The sequence below is a fragment of the Rhinolophus sinicus genome, chromosome 14, assembly GCF_057876585.1.
Source record: "Rhinolophus sinicus isolate RSI-liver-muscle chromosome 14, RSI-T2T, whole genome shotgun sequence".
NCBI lineage: Eukaryota > Metazoa > Chordata > Mammalia > Chiroptera > Rhinolophidae > Rhinolophus > Rhinolophus sinicus.
Genome location: NC_142514.1, coordinates 60408565 through 60429400, shown reverse-complemented (window position 1 = coordinate 60429400; position 20836 = coordinate 60408565). Strand labels below are relative to the sequence as shown.

The window sequence follows — 20836 nt, the reverse complement described above, 5'->3', positions numbered from 1 at the left end:
ATATTGAAAGATGCTCAACATCACTAATCATCAGAGAAATGCAAATAAAAACCACAGTGAGCTGTCACCTCACACCTGTTAGTATGGCTATCATCAACAAGACAAATAATAGCAAGTGTTGGAGAGGGTGTATAGAAAAAGGAACCCTCATACTCTGTTGGTGGGAATGCAGATTGGTGCAGCTGCTATGGAAGGCACTGTGGAGGTTCCTCAAAAAACTAAGAATAAAATTACCATACGACCCAGCAATCCCTCTCTTTGGTATATGCCCCCCAAATCTGAAAACATTTATCCATAAAGACATATGTGCTCTGATGTTCATTGCAGCTTTGTTTACTGTGGCCAAGACATGGAAACAACCAAAGTGTCCTTCGATAGATGATTGGATAAAGAAGATGTGGTACATATATACAATGGAATACTACTCTGCCATAAGAAAAGATGAAATAGTGCCATTTGTGACAACATGGATAGATGTTGAGATGATCATGCTAAGCGAAATAAGTCAGACAGAAAAAGTCGAGAACCATATGACGTCACTGATATGTGCAAATACAAAACTGAAAGCAACAAAGTAACAAGACAAACAACAAACAAATAAACAAAAACTCATAGACACAGACAATAGTTTAGTGGTTACCAGGGGATAAGGGCGGAGATGGGTGTTAGAAGAGGGTAAACAGGGTCAAATATATGGTGATAGAAGGAGAACTGACTCTGGGTGGTGAACACACAATGGGATTTATAGATGATGTATTACAGAATTGTACACCTGAAACCTATGTTATTTTACTAACCATTGTCACCCCAATAAACTTTAATTTAAAAAAAATACTCGAGGTAGAGGGCAGACTATAAAATAATAATTAAGTACATCGTGCTCTTTGATGTTTTGAGTCAACGCAGAGTCAAATAGCATTTTTGTGAGAGGGAGGGTAGGGTGGCTACAGATAGGTTATTGCTGAATTGGGTGGATGTAGGTATTGGAATTCAGGATCCTTACCCCGGGTAATTAGCCATATTAAAATACTGGAATATTTTTTTCCTCTACTTTATCCAGTGGAAGAATATGTTTACTTTGGCTAACTACTAAATTATCTTTTGTAAGTTATGTCTAACCAGTACAATTTCAATCTTATACATTCATTTGATAGGAAGTGCTCCAGGATGGTATAAAAACATTCATTATATGGAAACTTTAGTTCAAGAAACTAGACATTATAAGTGAAATATAGACATAGAAAGGAGACGTAGTTATTGCTTTCAATAAGTTTCCAATCTAGTACTAAAATTTAATTTTTACCTGTTTTTTAGGAATAGAAAATTGGCTTGACTTTTATGTTTAGAAATGTCTGAGATTTAAGATTAAATCAGGTTTCATTTTCAGGAGGTAACAAATTTGATGTTCCCTTTATGCTATACTGAGAGAATTCTGGTATCAACGAAGATCTTAACATTTGACTTTTTCAGAAGTCTTCCTTCAATGAGAAAAATATAAATTCCCTCTTCTTTGGATTAAGATTATAGCCACTTAACAGGAAGTCATTAAGTATCCTTGGTTCTTCCATTTGAAGCTGTAGAGAAATGTTGGTACTAAGTCTCTTCCGAAAAGGAAAAGGTTTGAAATTTGTGGTATCCTATAAATGCTCCTTATTGTACTTTCAATGAAAGGTAGTAGTAGTAGTGTTATTCTTCTCTGGGACACAACTTTTTAAAAGCCTTTTGTTTTTTTGTAAAGCCTGTAGATTGCTTCAAAAAAGTGATTTTAACCACCACAGTGCAGGTCAAACTGCTTCCCTGGGTTATTCATATCTAACACTGAGCAAGATAATAGCTCAAGAAGCAACTAGACGGCCTTGTCCATGGTGTTGAGATCATGTATCAGGATGACCCATGCATTGTAAATAGTCTTTGTATTGATTCACAACTCTTTTCAAGTTTAAAATAGGCTAAGTTGTATACAAGAACAAAGTCATAGAACAATGATTGTTCAACATACAGAGGTCATGGCGTTTGATTATATCTAAGCTTCTTTAAATGCCAAGAATTTAGAGAAAGATATTTGATATTGACTTTTAAAAAGTCCACATAGATAAAATTAATAAATCTTATTAAAGTTTATTTTAGGGATATTGATTTTAAAGTAGAAATGCACCCACAAAGAAAGTCCCGTAATAAAGGCTAATGTGTAAATTCCTTTAAAACCCGTAGTTACTGTAATTACATGGAGCATTTTACAAGCAACTAGGGACTTCTTTGGATAGATGACTGAAATTTAATCAGTTTCTGGCACAGGCTGCCTTTCTTTCCCTCCTCAGATTTCCTAAGCACTATTTCTAGGGCAGACCTGTTCAGATAGTGAACCTGTATTATCACATTTGATCTGTCTTTGAGCACTTTCCAAAAGAAACGCTTCCACAAATCTCCTAGAAGATAAAGGAAAGGGATGATTTTTCTCAATAGCACACGTTCTTTCTCCTGCCCCATTCCATTCTCAGCAAACTTATTTCAACTCTATAGTCTGGATTTTATAATCACATGAAGCATTATATATGAAATGCATAATGTGTCAACGTGCTAATGTTCCACTGGAGACTTTTAGATAAGAAGTAAGTATATCCCTTTGCACTTTTAGGACAATTGTTTGCCCTAAACCTCTTAAAAACAACAACAACAAAAAACTCTTCATTTCTAAGCATTTGGGGTTTTATTTGTATCAAGTGGCCTAGGCCTACCAGTCTGCTGAAGGGAAATCTGAGTTTGATGTAGTTTTTTTGGCAAGGAAGAACTGTAAAAATAATCACAAACGACGAATGTGAAAATTAAGCTACCACTAGAGTTTATGTTTTACAAGTATGAAATCGATCAGTTTACCTCCCAGCTGATTTAAAACATACCTGATTATTTTTGATGGTTCAAGATGTAATGGTCTCCAAGTCTAAACAGAATTCTTAGACATACCTTTATTAAAACCTGAGGATCTGAAGATAGAACTGTCTGGATTGATTACTATATTTCTGCTGTGGAGAAAAATAACAGCCCTGAGTCACTGTTTGTTGTTCATGTCTTCATTAATGTGCTTAATATATTTCTGTCCCTAGAGCAAATTTATGGTTTTTTTTTTTTTTTTTTTACTTCTTTTGTATTGTAGTTCCCTTAAACTTAGATTCTTTGAACAGAGCTGGATTGCAGTGTGACATCTGAGTCCTAGAGATCAATTGATAGTTGTTAAAGATCATGAAGGATGGCCCATTAAAACAGTTAGTATATGACAAATAACAACGTTTGTGTTTAGTGTGGAAATTTATCAACTAGACAGAGCACTTATTCCTGAGACCTGAATGAAAGTCTACTTGAACCAACTTATTAATCAGTCAGTGCCCTCGTCTTAAGAGACTGTCTTATTAAAGAGCTCTAGATATATTAAAATTGAACTCTAATGTGATAGGTACTATCCCTGAACCACAATCACGGAGCATGCGATTCTTACTGAAGACTCAAGTCTATGAAAAAGAAAAATAAGCCTTTTTTCCCCTGAGGACTGAGATATTTTACCTCAAATCTCTGACTCTGATTAGGTACAGTGTCTATCATGGGATGCCTGGCTATGTAGCTAATTCTTTCTCCCATTCTCCTTTTAAGACAGGGTGACTCCCCAAGATATTATAATACACATAAAGACATAGTGATCTTTCCACCTGCACAATATTTATATAGACCGCACTGCAGAATCTTCTTAAATTTCAACACATTTTTTAGGGAAAAAAATAAAGCACTACCAATGGGGGAAAAAAAAAAAAGAAAGAAAATAGTATTCTGGCTGGCAAGTGGTATTAATTCTCAGTGAGATGGTCTGGGCCAAAGAAAAATCATCACAGCTTCTCATCCCCTGCGGAGTCTGTCAGGGTAGATGCCCTTAAGAGCTGTGAGTCAAGGGGTTGAGCACTCGTGACAACTGGGTTGAACATTATCTCAAATGACAACGCCAATCAGTGGGTATTGATTGCCTGGGAGTGCTAGTTGGAGAAGGGTGTTCGAGGCGAAGTTTAAATACAGCAAAAAAGCAAGCCATAATCAATTAGTGACATTCACATGAGGAGAGTTCGGGGTCATAATGAAAGAGAACTCTTGTCTTCAAACCTTTGCAGCCCACTTCTGATATGGTGCTGTCCTTCACTTACCCTAGAGGGAAAGTGTGCACATTTCAGTAAACAGTCAATAGTTGCTTGATGCAATCAATAACCCTTCTGGTAGAAAGGTACCAGGTACATGCCCAGTAGCAATCGGCAATTAAATAGTTTACCAAACATCTGCAGTGACTTAAGTGAAAATCTTCTTTGTTTTCCTTTCAGGGTTTTAAAACTTGATACCTGGAATTGAACACAATAGTACTGAAAGAGACTCAAGTCCAGTCTTCCACAAAGTGCAGAAAACTTTTAAAAACATCTCCTGTAGACTTTGGTCTCTGACAGTATAGCTTCTGTGAGGGGAAACTTACCCCCTTTCTAAGGCAGTATTCATTTTTTTTTTTTTTTTAATAGTCTAGTTCTTAAAAACAGTTCTTTTGTGTGCTGAGTGAAATTAACCTTCTGGTAAATTTTACATTGTGGTCGTGGATCTGTTCTTTTCAAGAAAACAAAACAATTTGGCTCCCTCTTTTGACAATCCATCAAACAGTCGTCCAAATAATATGAGAACTGTCTTCACAGTTTTGTGGTGGTAGTTTTAAACAATTGATTCTGCTTCTCAAACTTACTGTGGCCAAAACAAGGCAGTTGAACTTCTGCTTTAACCTCTTTCTCAGTAATTCATCTTATTATGTGTACCAGAAAATGGCGGACTTGCTCACCACCGTATTTCCTTCTCCACAATCACATTCATCATCAAGTTCACTTGATATCACCTCCAACATATCTTTTAATCTCTCTTTTTATATTCAGTCTCCATCTTCCCCATTTGAGGCCAAGTGACCTTTTATCTCTTGCCTCTTTTGCAATAGCCTCTGAAGTGCGTCCTTCACCACCTCTCACCCCTTTCAAATACATTATTCACACAAAGCTAAAGTGATCTTTGTAAAAGCAAATCTCCTCTTCTTACTCTGTGCTTAAATTCTTCCATAGCTTCTTCTGGCACTTAAAACAGAGGCCTTAATGTGGCTCCAAAGAGCTACAACAATCTGGCCCCACTTTCTTCTCACAGCATTCTTCCTTATTCATCAATATTCTCTAATTACCCTCTCCTCTTTCCACTCCTCTATTTTACAAAGCTCTTTTCCACCTTGATTAGGTAGAAGAAGCCTTGATCATGAGACTTTGTATATGCTGTTGTCATTACTTGGAATAAAGCCTGTCCTCCTATCTTTATTTATTTGACTTAAGTATCACTTCTTCAGAAAGCCTCCCTGACAATATGCTCCATCACAATTGCATCAGTTAATTTTTTCACTGTAGCTTTTCCTTTCCTTTCTTATCACTACTTGTTATCAAATGTTCATTTGTGTGATTATTTAAAGTCTTGTCTCTGCTTGACTTTAAAGTTCATTAACAAAGGAATTAAAATTCTTCATTTTCTCTGTTTATCTCATACATAAGCACATACATAAGCACAATACTTGCCACAGGGTGTCAGTAAGGATTTGCTAAAAGATTAAATTATTTATTATATTAATTATTTATTTTTTATTTTTTCCATATCTGCCTTTAATCTTTTTATAAGCTTTCCTATTTTTAAAAAAGTTTATGGGGGGAACAATCTGTCAATTATTTATTATATCTCTCAGTCTTCTCTTTTCTAGGCCAAACACTTTGGTTCCTTTACTAATTCTCATATGACATAGTTTTTAAGCCCCTCTCCAACTTGGCCACATATTTTCTGACACACTGTTTTTCATTGTTCTCCTTTAAATATAGAGGACTAATTGTAATACGCTAGATGTGATCTAATAATTAGAGAATCTAATGGGACTATTCATTTCAATGTCCTTCTTACAATGTCTTTTAATTTAGCCTAAGGTGGTGTTATGCTTTTGCAGCAGCTGGATCTCACTATCCATGCGTATTAAACTTATGATTAACTAAAACCCATAAATCTTTTTCTCCCTCATTTTCCTAGACAGAAAGCCCCATTCCCATTTCCAGTTGTGCATTTAATGTTTTTAACTGATGTACAAGATTATCACTTATCTTATGCTAAGTTATTTATTTATTGTCATATGTGGTATTGATAATCTTTTTCAGGTTTGTTTCATGCGTAATCTAGATAAGCATATTTTCTTCATTCACATTCAATGCAGAAAAGGCAAAGGCCACAGAGAGAGCTCTGTGTTTTAACTCTTCCTTGACCCCAAGTAGGGGTGAAGAATCTACATGTTTGGTTCATAATGTATGTGTGTGTATATATACACATATATGTATATTACATTATATATAATATATAATCATATGCTATGTATAATGTATATATATATAATTTGTATGTATTTTAATAAGCTTAAGTTTTTAAAACGTTTTAGGATTTTCTTTTTAAATACGTTGGTAAAAGGGTAGTAGTCCATCCAAATACATGGTCAAAAGCATTTTATTTCCGTAAGTTTTGAAATAAGTTTTGGGCCTCAGTTATTTTAAAATTAATTAAAACCAAAAAGTTAAAATTGTTAAAGTCTAGTAACTGTCTTGTGAACTTCAGCTATATGTATTTATATAAAGATTAAAATAATAATTCAAGAAAAATTTGACCTAGAAGGCCTAGAAGACAAAATGGCAAATGGATCTTATTTCCTCTTTAATTACTGACTTATTCCAAGAAATAAAATTAATGAATTAAAAAAAAAAACTCATGATAATTCAACTCATGATTATTTTGGCCTCTATAGAGCCATTCCCTGGAAACTTTTATTATTCCAGTTTCACTCATAAAGCATTTGTTGAGTTCTACCTCTATGATCAGCCTCATAGAAATGCTATTCTCAAAGAGAGGTTTGGCATGATGGCCTGTTGGAATCAGTGGAGGAGAAATAGATGGAATTCTCCTAGTTTGATGAGAAATTTGCATATTTCACAGCCTCTCTTATCGAAGATGCATCCTGCTAAAAAAATATGGTTTTACATTTATTATTATGTTGTTCTGGTAAGTCATGGCAAGATATGGAGATGAAAAAACATGCTGTTGGGTTTAGTGAAAAAGAGTAAGTCTGGAACTTTTAAAAATTATTTCAAACAAAGTTGCAAACAACATCATAAAATTGATGGGGGATGAAGTGAATGTTACCTGCAACAGAAGGATGGAAGTAGGAGAAAAAAGACAGGATTAGAGTAGTTAAGAAAGCACGAGTGACGCTGAATATTACGACTTCAGTAAGAAGAAAACATAAGAGAATTTCTTCTGTAAATATTTTTTCTAATATAAATCACACTTTAAGTTATAGGAATATTATTAGGTATATTTCCCAGATTATAAAAGGACCTCTGGATTTCTAGTGCCCTACCACTGCTATTGTTACCAATATGGTTACTTCTGTAATTACCACTATGTTAGTAATAGACTCCATTTATTGACCTAACTTATGTGTCTATGGATGCATAAAAATTATTTTTATATCATTTTATTTATCTATACAACAACCATGTTAGGTAGGGGGTTGAACCACTTACAGCTTCTAAATGCTACAGCCAGAAGTGGAACATAAATCTTTCCGGTGTGAAGCTGCACTCTTAATCTTTAAGCTCTATTAAAATAAATTTTTTGTTATTTACCCAAATTAGCTGCTTACATTGATACTTATTAATCTGAAACATGCCAGATTTTGACTTTACTCTTGCTCTTTGTGCAATTATAACGGGCATAGTATTGTAGAAATGCAGAGTTAACAATATTATAGTCGAAAGGCATAATAATTGATGTAAAAGGTAGTCCTGAACACTCATTAATACCAATCAATAAGTTAACTAATCACTTATTAATCAATTGTCCAGATATATTTCCATAATTTGATACTGTTATTGACCATTTTTATAACTCGAAACAGAGATCAAGAAAACATGAAACATAGAAATAACATAGAAATAATAAACATAAATAAGAAATAAGAAACATAAAAACATAGAAATAAAAAACTTAGAAATAGAAATAATGCCTTTTATTAAAAGATTTGTGTTCTTTAGAGGTGGAGAGTGTTTTTCCCTATTTTGTTGCATATGAGATATAAACAGTTGTTAGAGTTTGGAAAATTTATGATGTAAATGTGAAAATATGCTACTTTAGGTATGTGTATATATTCATGATACTATCTTGGAATGTTTTCATTAAAATGCATACCTTATTGAAAAAATGTATAACATACAATCATATCATGTTTCATAAACACATGATTATGTTTTACATAAGTAAATATGCAGGCAGACCCACATTTACAAGTGATTACGTTTCAATTTTTTTTTAAACATTTATGCTTTTAGGACAGCAACTACAAGTTATGTATTTAATTCACAAATAGTGAATTAATATCTTAAGTGCTATTTAAGTTAACTCCAAATACTATGCACAGTATTGCTTTTAGAGATAAGCTTGATTTCCGTCAATACCAAATCTTAATAGGACAATTATGACCCACAAACTATGCTAGACGATAGCAATACAAAGTACAATTCTCAGGAGATTTATAGTCTAGTATGGGACACAGAAAAGCAAATCTATCATTAGCATTCAGAGGGACATAGTGGTGTGGTAACACAAAGGTGTGTTATCATAATCAGATGACAAACCAGCAGTTTTCAGAATGAGGTGATGAGTGCCCTGAGGGTTCTGAGGGATGAAGGGACATTTGCCAGATGCAGGTCGGGATTACACAGGACTGAGGTATGGGGAGAGTGGTACTATCGAGTTGAGACACGTAATGAAAAAACATCTCCCTATTTCCTATAAGAGAGTATTTCTGATCCTCTGCACTATTGACATTTGGGGCAGGATAATTATTTGTTGTGAGAGGCTATCCTGTGTATTTAGCATCATGCCTGACCTCTACTTACTAGATGTCAGTAGCACCAACATCTACCATACCCGTGCCTCCAAAAAATGTCTTCAGATACTACCAAATATCCCGTGGAAAGCAAAATCACCCCTATTTGAGAACTACTTCTCTAAACAAAGAAAGATAACTATCTTTGGGCACTATATGAACTTGCTAATTCCACATTGACAAAGAAATGGCAAATCTTATTTTCATTCTCTCAAGTTGCTCCCTAGATCTCCTAAATTGGGGTGGGTGGGAGATAGTTATGTGCTTTTCTTATGTGCTAAACAAGTACCTGGGATCTAGTATTTATAATTTAGGGATTGTCTATTTAGGGGTATGAATACTGGCACACACACACACACACACACACACACACACTGCAGAGTCGTAAATCAGAACATCTCTGATTTGGCTATGATATTTAATGATTATCTAGCTTTTATTCCTGTCTTGTCAGAAAAAAAAAAAAAAAAAAGAAAGAAAAAACTTCAAACTCACCGTAATACAATGTATGCCTTCTGGCAGAAATAAGAGTTGAAGCAACCTTACAAATACCATGATACTGCGTGAATTCCAAGAGTTTTCTTAAAGGGGACATTTGTATAGTGAAGTTTCATTATACTCCTCTTTAACCAAAGAATAAGCTATGAAAATGATAAAATATGATTGGCTTAAAACACAATATAGCCAACTTTAATCATTTTCTAAATCCAAAGATATTTTTAGATGAAAGCAAAGGAGGTCATTTCCAAATCACTTTGTGAAACTTAAGCCTACCCAGAGGAAAGGTAATTTTGTTTGATCCTGAACATAAAGTGAATTTGTTCACCAAACCATTTATTCCAAAAGGTAATTAAAATAATGTAAAATTGATCCAATATATGTTTAACAAAATTAACAAATTATAATCTGCTTAAACCATTTAACCTTTATGGTTCCTGTAAAAATGTTTGATTTTCTTTGGAAAAATAAATAATGTGCTTTAAATAGGTGGTGCCTCCTCGTCTATATTTCTTTTTCTTTCATTTCTTTCTTTTCTTTTCTTTCTTTCTTTCTTTCTCTTTTCTTTCTTTTTTTCTTTTGGTGGATGATCCTATTTTACAATGCCAATATAGCAAATAGAGTAGACAAACAATTAAGGGCAGAAAATAAGATTTCACCTTAAGTAAAGAGCACATGTGAAAAGGAAAATAAATGTTTTATAAGATGAGGAAATAAGTCTCTGCTTTTGATAGTGACAGCGAATTTCGTTACAGTAAGCATTTGTTAGCACCTCAGTACTTACGTCAACCCTCCAAACATAAATTAAAGGTGTATCAATTACCCTCTTTCAGGTATTCAAGTTGACTTATGGACAAAATAAAAATATTCTGCAACTTAGCGTTTGCATTTGTTTTCAATTGCTTTTCATTTATTCAAGTCATTGTCAGACATACCTTAAAAAGTTCAACAAATTGAAAAAGTCTAATTGTCTGCCTCAGGCTACCTTCATTTTATATTATCTAATTCCAATCACAGACAGAAATACTGAGTATATGTCAAGATTTGGAAGGGTTTCTAGGGGCTCTTAAGTGTCCGGGAGAGGTATAAAATAGTTACGTAAGAGAAGAAATGTGCTGTGACAGCTCCAGCCTTTAAAGAGAGCGGAAGAACTAGGAACTACCTCAGGGTAAAAATGGTAGAAGTAACTGTAGGTCTTCAGGGACTTGCTAATCCACATGTCTCTATTATTAATTCATTACAACTTACTACTTTATTTTGGGGATAAAATTGTCATTTATGTCACTCCTAAAATCAAATGACATTATAAAAGAAACCTAGTGGTGAAAGAATTAACAAAAATAACTGTCACTGCTACATAGAGAAAAATGAGTTATACATGGGGAAAAAAATCTGAATATTTTTTGATTGCAGTGAAGCAAGTCACCCATTACACTGAGGTTAATTTGTTGACTCATGATTTCCATTTATCCAATGATACTGAATCACATGAACAAACCTTTACATCTAATCAGATTTTTTTTATTGAATTGTGACCTTTAATCCACCTTCTTCTTGATTATGAATGACAGTGACCTTTATCTAATTTAAAGCAGACACTCTGATGCAAAAATATGCAAACTACACATGTAAATTCTGAATCAAACTGAAGATGTGCATAATCTACTGGGGAGAAATTATTTCAGAAGACATTTATATTAAGGCTAAATGAGGTATTTGAGAGTAAGTGAATTAGTCAGCATATAAATGGTTGGTCTGAAGAGTTGCAAATACAAAATGCTGTTTATATTTTCTCAGCTTCTATTTAGAATACTGAAATGTCAATATACATATCAATTTTTATTATTCTACTCAGCATTTTGTGGCATTCAGGAAATGATCACAATGTAATAAAGCCAGACAAATTATTTTTCAGAGGGGCTGGCAAACTGTGCCTGAATATTCAATTCATTTTTTTGCTGCAAAAAAACCTAGTGAAATTCATCTACAGCACGTGTGACATGTTGACTTCCCGCTACTGTTTTATCTCATTAAAGAGGAACTTCTTGCCCAATAGCAGCTGGCAGTCAGTAGTGTTTCTATGATATATTAGGTACTACTGTCTCAAAGAAAAGAGTTGAAGGAATAAAAGAAGCGTGCTTGCATTGAGAATCAGATGATCATCCTGTACCAGACCTACCTCTCTTGATTCCCCTTCTTTGTACCAGCGGTTTCCTTTTTCTGTGGATTAATACAACTGGTTCTGAGCTGACATTAGTGAGGGCAAACCTTGCCCTGGGCACAAACATTTTATGCAGCCTAATCCTGTAATTAACTTTCCTCTTTCTCAAGTCATTCCATCCTATGCAGAGCTGCTAATGCAAACTGGACGTTGGTACTTCTCAAACTACACTTTGTTTTCTATATGTTCAAAATCACCAAAATATATCACACATGACTAAAACACATGAGCCACATGTCTGCATTTTATTATATGGCTACACATGCATATGGGTTTATATATGATGAAGATTATGTCACAGCAGGAGGCATGGAGAGCATTTCGCTGTCAGAGCCCCACCAAACTACCTGGCACGAGTATGTACTTTCCAGATTAACACCAGGGGGTTGTCAGATTGCTATCTCTGAAATAAACAGATTTACCCTGACAGATAATCAGCATTTCCGCACTGCCTAATACATGTTTATCTTCCACTATTGACATAATTACACTAAAAGTGCACTTAATATAATCTTTCATAGGAAATTAAATGGGTTTTAATGACATACTTATAATGGATTGGGGACAGAATTGAGGGAGAGAAATATCGATACTAGATGTTTTGGAAGAACACATACATGAAGTAATGATGAGGGAATCAATGAACATCAGAAAAAAAATCAATGACAATCTGTGTTTAAGAAATTCATTTACATAGTTTCCAAAGAAATAAGAAAAATCCTACAAAGCTGTGAAACACCCCTTTGATTTTCTCACATCCTGATACTTCTTTTCTTCTATGTGCTCTGTGTTCACCTCACACAGAAAATGCTAAAAATAAAAAGAATCCTCTTAGATGGACTTTATGTTTGACTAATTCATAATCCACTCTTCAAAAAGTTGTCAGTCTGGCTTTTGAACTTGGGTTCTGGAAATTCAGTGTCCTGAACAGATCCTACTAAGAAGGAAATTCGTAAGCTCTATAGCTAACACCTATCACCAAAGTGCCTGGGAACACTGGCAGCCATGTCCTTTGAAGAGCTGTAGAAATTACCCCATGTTGGTCATTAGGCATCAGGCCTTAAGGATATGAAATCAGGGTCTGAGAAGCAGAGGTAGGTGAAAATATTAATTTCAATCAAAATTATAAATACAGTCCCGGTATAATCGGCATAAGAAACTTCTTATTGGGGCAGCTGGGAGGCTCAGTTGGTTAGGTGCAGGCTCTCGGTTGCTGGTTCGGTTCTCAGATGGGCCGGTGGGCTGTGCCCCCTGCAACTATAGACTGAGGGTGGCTACTGGACTTGGAGCTGAGCTGCGCCCTCCACAACCAGACTGAAGGACAATGACTTGGAGCTGATGGGCCCTGGAGAAACACACTGTTCCCCAATAAAATTTATAAAAAAGAAACATCTTTTTATTTTTTATTTTTTTAAGGATTTGTTATTTAGCTATGATCTGCCTCACTGCCATGTGAGAAGACCTAAGAATTTTAAGTCTGATTATCTTCAGATACTATCTATGTTTGTAACAGGATTAGTGCTTTGTTGTCCCATAAATCTTTTTTCTTTTCTTAGCTAAAGATTAAAATGAAGTCATGAAATATTTGAACACATATGTCTATGAGTGGGATCCAGGGTAACGGAAATTTGATTTTTGACAGAAAACAAAATGAATATGGGGAATTACTGTTAAATGTCTTCTATGAACTCAGCCTTGTTTGGAGCATATAGCAGATATTGGTTCATTTTTTTACTATGAAAATGAGAAGTGGGTATTTGTATTTCCAGTTTTCAGATGAGGAAGCTGAAACTCAGAGAGATTAAGTGATATCCTTAACTGCTGTGATTCCAACTCAGGTCTGTCTGTCTGAATCGAGTGCTCTTTCTGTTTCATTATGCTTCCTTTGTACGTTCAGTTCACATGATTTTAAATGCCTTTGATTTTTGTTTTCCAATCAAGGATGCAGACTTTAAACTATGGCCCTATGTCACTTTCATCAATTAGAAATACACAGTCACGGGTGGGCTGCTCCCTCCCTCTCTGAATCCAACACACTCCAAGTAGCCAATATGCAATAGCTTTTTACTTGCTAACATCTCCACGGATGAGGGCTGAAAAACAAAATGACTGAGAGCTGAGACAACAAAATGTCTTTAGCACGAGGCCAGAGTACCCCATTGGGACGGGGCAGCAGTACGTTCAGTGCCTTTATCCGGAATGGTCAGAGGAACAGGGAGATTTTTGTTTCTCCTGGGCCATGGCACCCAGAAGGGAATAGATGGGCAGCCCTGTTTTTACCCAGGTTGGTGAACCTCAAACTGCTTTTCCTGTTTCACTCCTGCCAACGCTGCTTCCTGAAGCCCATATCTTATTCCACACATCCCAGCTTTTCTCCCGGAGTGCACGGGCTGACAATCATACCTTTGCGCTGACCTGAAACCCACTCCTCTAACCAGCTGCATCTCCACCCCGAGCAGGTGTTGATGTCTACCTGGGTAAAATTGGATTTGTCAAATTCCTTTTAGAATTCGATTTGTGGTTGTAAGCTCTCTCTGTGGGATTTTTTATTGGACTGACTATTTTATAGTTTGCTTTAAAAGCCACCTTATATTCTCTTTGCTTTCATCCTTACTTAGGACCCCAACCCGCTTAGTGTATTCATTCCCAGGGAGCCAAAGCTCTGGGCCAAAGAATAGTTTCTGTTGAGATTAATTACTATTTATATTCCATTTATAGTATATAAAGATTTAATGATAGAAGTTAAAAAGCTGTAAACTGTGGTTAATATGAAATGCCAAGATGTGAATTCTTTGAGATCTTCTAAACCCTTCTCTGCTCATTTCTCAAGATATGTCTCTCTTCATTCTTCCACTGTCTTCTAAATTTCCTTATTTTCTTGTTGTTTTTTACCTTCTCCTCCTGCTCTCACCTTTCACCAGTTATCTCTCCCTTTAACTTCCAAAATGAGAAATCTAATATATTTACTACATATCTACTAGATATATAATTTTATCTAGTAGATTAATCTATTTTCCTATTGTTATTTTTAAAATGGAACACATGTAACATTTCATATGCTATCAGTGTCTGCAATATAGTTAGCTGTTAAGAAATGTTTTGAATGGATAGATGTTTCTCTCTTTGCACTTGAAACAAATTTTTCAAAATATATAACCTAAGCTAACTGATTTCAAAACAATTCAATTAATCATTCAAGTATTAATCAAGAATAGTCTCTGGCCTTCTCATTGAGCCAATATCTGTAAAAGATACAAAGTATGATCTTTCATCCTTAAGTAGTTTACAGGCTACATGGCATATAACAGTATGACCCATAAAACAACCAGGGAAATATGAGAAAAGAACGTAGAGGCTGACTTATGTGGAATAAGCTATAGATGCTGTGAAAACACAGGGAAAAGGTCTCGATGACTGTATGGAAGGCACTCGATTAATATTTCTGGGAGAGAATAACATATATAACAACAGCTGTAAAGAGACAGACAGACTTTCCAATCCTGGTTTAAGCTTTTTACAAATTTTGGCTTTACTTTCCAAACTGTGGGTCTTATTGGCTAGTAAAGTTTTATTTTTGAGTTCAAATGTGTTGATAACTGTCCAGTCTGAACTGATTGTTTATACATTTGAGAATTAAGCCATCTGAATAGTTTTTGCTCCTATCATAAACTTTCCACAGTGAGAAAAACCTATTCTATTTTGAATTTCAGGAAACTGACACATTTTTAGATATGAAATTCAGTCATGCAGCTGAAGAAATTAGCAATGAGGGATGCATTTATCAAATGTTTTTAGGTAGTTTTAACTACTTTCAATGTTTATATCAACACATAGCTCATAACCACCATTTCCTGTTCTCCTCCCACCCCCTTTTTTTTCTTTCAAGGTAGGAATATCAAACAAGTAATGGAGAAATCAAATCTGAAAGGAATGTCTCACAGGCTAAGGAACTCACTCAGCAAGAGATGATGGAATGGTGAGCTCAAATTTAAATTAATTCCCAACCTTTTCTGCACCAATGGTCGATGTCTAACTTAGCTAATCCGGGCAAAACTGATAAATTAAAATAACTTTAAAGATAGATTCTCAGGCTTTCTGCCTGCCAGCAGATAGGGGTTCTGGATATATAGGGCAGTCCTTCTGCCTGATACTTCAAATAAGATCTGAAAAGAGAGCTGGTATCACAGAATGGCATCAAAATTGTTTTTTCTTCATTACTCTAGAAATATGTAGTTTGCTCAATGGCTACTAACCCACATCCCTTACATTTCTGCCACTTGATTATGTGTTAATGCTGTTCAAATTTTTGCTTAAATTACATATTTGATATTCAGAGGTCAAATGAACACAGTCTTTGAATCAGATTCCTATGAGTTACATTTTTAATAGTTCGTCTTCTCATACTGGAAGGAAAAACTGTGTGAGACAGTTCAAACTACCCCAAATAAACAGACAGAAATAAAGTTACAAATGTTTCCTTGTATGGATCTGTTCTTGCTCGTTTCTACTTAAGGAGATAACACCTTCTGACACTACGACAGATAACTATGTTCAGTGTTTCACAGTACGATCATTTAAAACTGCATTTTCACTTCATTTGTTTTCTTTATCTGCTTTTCTAATGTGCTAGTATATTTCAACTGGGGGCATTTTCATTTAGATGAGCCCAATGGAAAGAAAGGCAAGGAAAAGAACTTCCTTTCACTACCCAGGAGACTTTGAACAAAAGATATGACAAGACAGAAGAATATATTTTTTTTCTGATGGGAACAGTTGTTTGCATGAAAATTTTAATTGTTACCCGAACTTCACTGGAGTTGCAAGGAAAGGTAGTTAGGTAAAGCCTCAGGTTAATTTCCATCATTACCAAGCACTTTACACCACTGAAAAATTCTAAACACATAAAGAGATGTCAATCTTGTTCTTTAGACAGGAAAAACAAAACAAAACAAAAAAGGTGTTTGTGTGTGTGTGTGTGTGTGTGTGTGTGTGTGTGTGTATGTGTGTGTGGGGGGAGGTGGTGCTTCAAAGGCTGTCAGTAGACAAGTCAGTCAATTATAGATCTGATATCCTTCTTAACTCCTTGAGGTAAAACACAAATGTTCTGCAAGAGTAACCATTCCTGGCATGCATTAAATGAAACAACTTAAACAAAATATATGCTATAATGGTAACACAGATAAAAGTGAAAAGCTATGAAAACAGTTGAAGAATCAGAATCAGATATTTGAATCAAAATTACAAATAGGTATGTAGAAATGTTTTTGCTGTTTGGGGCCAGGGGAATGTCCTTATTCTATTTAGTCATCTCAGCTAATTAGCCAGTAAGATATTGTTGTGTGATGGTTTGTAACCAGTATCAGAATAAATGGGTTCAAATCCCAGTTCTACCACAATTTTGTGGTCTTAGCTAATTTACGTGATGTCTTTCTGAAATGGGGATGATGGACCCATTGACATCACGGTGTTGTGCATGTTAAATAGTAACAGATAAAACAATTAATCTGCTGAGTTTTCATTTAATATGATAATCAATCCACACAGCAATGAATTTCAAGATTTAGAAAGTACACATACGGTATGACACAATCCTCCCTGAGAAATTTTGCATGTCTACAGATGATAAAGGCATTGAATGTCTGCTGATGTAGCACATCATTGTCCCTCAAGCAGGGCTGCAAGTTACTCTGGCCCCACTGAAAACTCCTGAAGTTACAGAGGACTTATTAACACTCTTTAAAGCATCCTTTTAAGATGATAATTTATCTTTTTCACTGCACTCAGTAAAACCAGCAGAAAAGAGGCAAGTGGGAATAACAACATGATATTATATATAGCTACAAGGTTTACCAGTTCTAGAGATTCTGCTGCAAGGCACACTAAAATGGAGTATAAAAATGTAACTTATATTGAAGAGTTGCTCAAATGAGTTACTAGAGGAACGGCAAGTTTACAGATGAAGCAAAAGAAACCCACAGGAATTGAAGGCTTGACCATTTTATTTAGGGTGCACAGTGAAACCTAACTTGAGGCATACAACTTAGGTCTTTGGAGAGTTTCTTAGGAGGTGTGCAAATAAATGTGCCCGTCTATAAAATATGTGCTTTTGAAATAACTCTGAAATGATGGTTTGAGATTCTGTGGGAGAATGCCACCGTAACTATCAAATACTGGTAATTTGGTTGAATGTCTAGTTGTTTGCATTTTCTCTGTCCCAAAAGAAGTCCCTGGCCACTTTTTTATACCTATCCTCAACTTGACTGCTGACAGTATCACATGGTTGCATTTTCTCTCTCCCAAAAGATGTCCCTGGCCACTTTTTATAACTATCCTCAACTTGACTGCTGACAGTATTACATGACATTCCTTTGTTCTGAAAGGGCATCTTTTAATTTCACACTAGTCTCAAGTTCACATGACCAGGAAATCCCACACACCTTTCCCTCTGTTAAGGTTTTCCTGTGTCGGGTGCTCTTCTCAAACTCATTTGAAATAGGAAAGAATCCTTTCCTACCATTAGTGACAAATCCTTTTCTTTCCCTATAATACTTAAGATAAGACTGGAATCCTCCAGTGACAGTATCTGGGAAGAAAATATTCACTGGCGACTGCTTGATTCGAATAGATAAATTTAATATGCCCTTCTTGGGAAGCTTCGGTTTACTTTTCCACTCAAGATTTCAAAGAGTTTTAAAGAAATTCTAATTATTGCATAAGAAATAAGTCAAATTCCTCTCCTCTCACTGTGAAGGGCTTTTATTTCCCACTGCTATAAAACATATATCTTTTTTTTTTTTTTTTGGCTGTTGCTATCTTGGCAGAGTAGCCTGCATACCAATAGGATCACTAAATTGCCATGAAGCAGAACATATTTATGTGTAAATTCTATGTACAGTAACCTAACAAATGCCAGAGACAGAAAGATTGCCCTCTGCACAGTAATACTTGTGTAGATGTCTTCTTTATGCTAACAATGACAGGGCTTCGTGCCTTGTACTGTACTCAAAAATCAGAGTGCTTTTTTTTTTTTTTTTTTTTTTTTTTAACAGAAGACTGTATCAAAAAGAAAAAGAACTGCACATTTTTGGCGATGAAATATTTTACATGGATAATAAATTTGCTCCCCCCTCCTCAAACTCCACTAACTACAAGTATCTACCTAGAACATGAAATCTAAGATTTATGTCATCAAAACTATTCAGTAGACCAGAGGATATTTTTTTCTACTTTTCAGGACCCTCAACTTTGTTCACTGTTTATGTTCAATTCTATACTATACAAGAGATTAAAGAATCTTGTCATAGCCACATGTCAAACCTTTTTAGAAAAATCAGGTAATAAATGTAAATTTATATTAATAAGGATTATTTTCAAAGGCACATTACAGTTATTGAAATCTAAATTGTAACTGGAATGTTATAACTATATTTTTACTAATAAAAAATAGATTTTTAGTGTAATTTTATGACATTTAGTATGTTTTAAAATTTAAATGACTACGGAATGATTAAAATATTATTACAAGTAACTTCAAGGAAACACATATGAAGTAATGTAAGCCCAGGAATTGCCTTCATAAAACAGCATGTATACTGTCAAATCTGTTCGTTGCTTACATGAATTTTTAATCCAAAAGTAACCATTTGGCTATTGAAATCAGTTTTAAAAATGATATCAAACAGTATTATACAAACATAAGCTCTTTTTGCCTTGCTACATTAAACTTTTTTTACAATGCAATTTCAGTCTCAAAACAATAAATGATAGCATATATAATGACAGTAACTAAATCCTAAATAATTATAACACTTCTGCATAGCCCAGGAACAATTTGTGAATTGTGAAAAATAAATCTATTTGACAGGCCTGTTAGCCATAAGGCCTTCAGCTTCTTACTTTGCAGCAGAATGAAGTAAAATTTATCCTTTTCTTGCTGTTGTTAAAAACATTTCAACAGTTTGTTCTTTTTCACAGAAAACGCTGCAGGAAGGTTCCAGGTTTAAAAAAAAAAATCAACACGGTTGAATTTTACACTGGGCTATTGCTGGCCAGGATACATGATAAGTTAAAACATACTGAGAAATTATTATTATTTTTTTATGAGGGAAAACTTGACATAGGATTGTATTTCTAGATTAGAGAGTGGACACCGTAATCTTTCTAGCATTGCAAAACTGAAGCTGATTGCAGGGAAAATAAACATTACGTACAATACCCGACACTTAAACAATTGTACCTATACCGTTAAGTAACAAAAGCGTGAGGCACCTGGAATCACAGCATCTGTGCCTAATGCCAGCAACAATATAAAGCATTCAAGTGACATTTGATAATGAGCAGACAGTAGAGGTATTACACGCGTCTTTAGAAGAATCAGACTTCCTACCTTGAAAAGACAGATGGAGGTAAGTTCCTTTATAAAAAAAAAAAGTTGTAAGTAAAGGCAGGCAGCAGTTGAAGTAAATTGAGTCCTTTCAGTCACTGTATACGTACTGCAGTTCTGCAATAAGGGGAAAATATAGTGGGAGGAGCGGCTGTGAACGAGTGACCTCCGCAAGCTGAGTCCTCTCTGTGAACCGAGCACTGAAAGCCACTGCTCCTGATTTGCATGGATTATCTCCACTTGAACAGATACACAGCAGATACATTTAAATGGAGCTGGCACAATGGCAAAAGAAAACAAAAAAAAAGAAAAAGAAAAAGAAAAGAAGAAAAAGGAAAGAAAAAATGGAAGAGTGAATGAATGAGGGACAACGCAAGAGAGAGAGAAAGAGAAACACAGGAGATCGGAGAGCGTGGATAAGCTGGTTCTTGCATGCAGAACTGTGTCTCAGAAGAGCTACAGCTCCCTCTTCATGTCACAGTTATAAGATAAGAAATGTTGTCATTCAGAACTGGTTAATCGTGGGGAAATATACCCAGATGAGCTGATGCTCTATCTGATCTGATTTTTATGAACATTTTATGACTCTTTCTGTTTTGTCATCAGGATGATAGATGGCATACTGAAAATCTTTTATTAGAAGACAGGTAAACAAATTTGGATAAAACCCTGAGTTTATCCAAAGCTCTGGTCTTGATTCCCATACACGTTAGTGAAGGAA

The 20836-nt window shown here is 35.0% G+C and overlaps 1 protein-coding gene across 1 annotated transcript in view; it reads right to left on the bottom strand.

Moving 5' to 3' along the window:
* The window catches only part of ADGRL2 (adhesion G protein-coupled receptor L2), a 599014-nt gene extending 578569 nt beyond the window's left edge, over positions 1 to 20445 (bottom strand). Inside the window, exon 1 of the mRNA XM_019754311.3 lies at positions 20119 to 20445. The gene's annotated coding sequence lies outside the window, so the exon portion shown is untranslated. The remainder of the gene's footprint in view (positions 1 to 20118) is intronic.
* Positions 20446 to 20836: the final 391 nt, after the last annotated feature.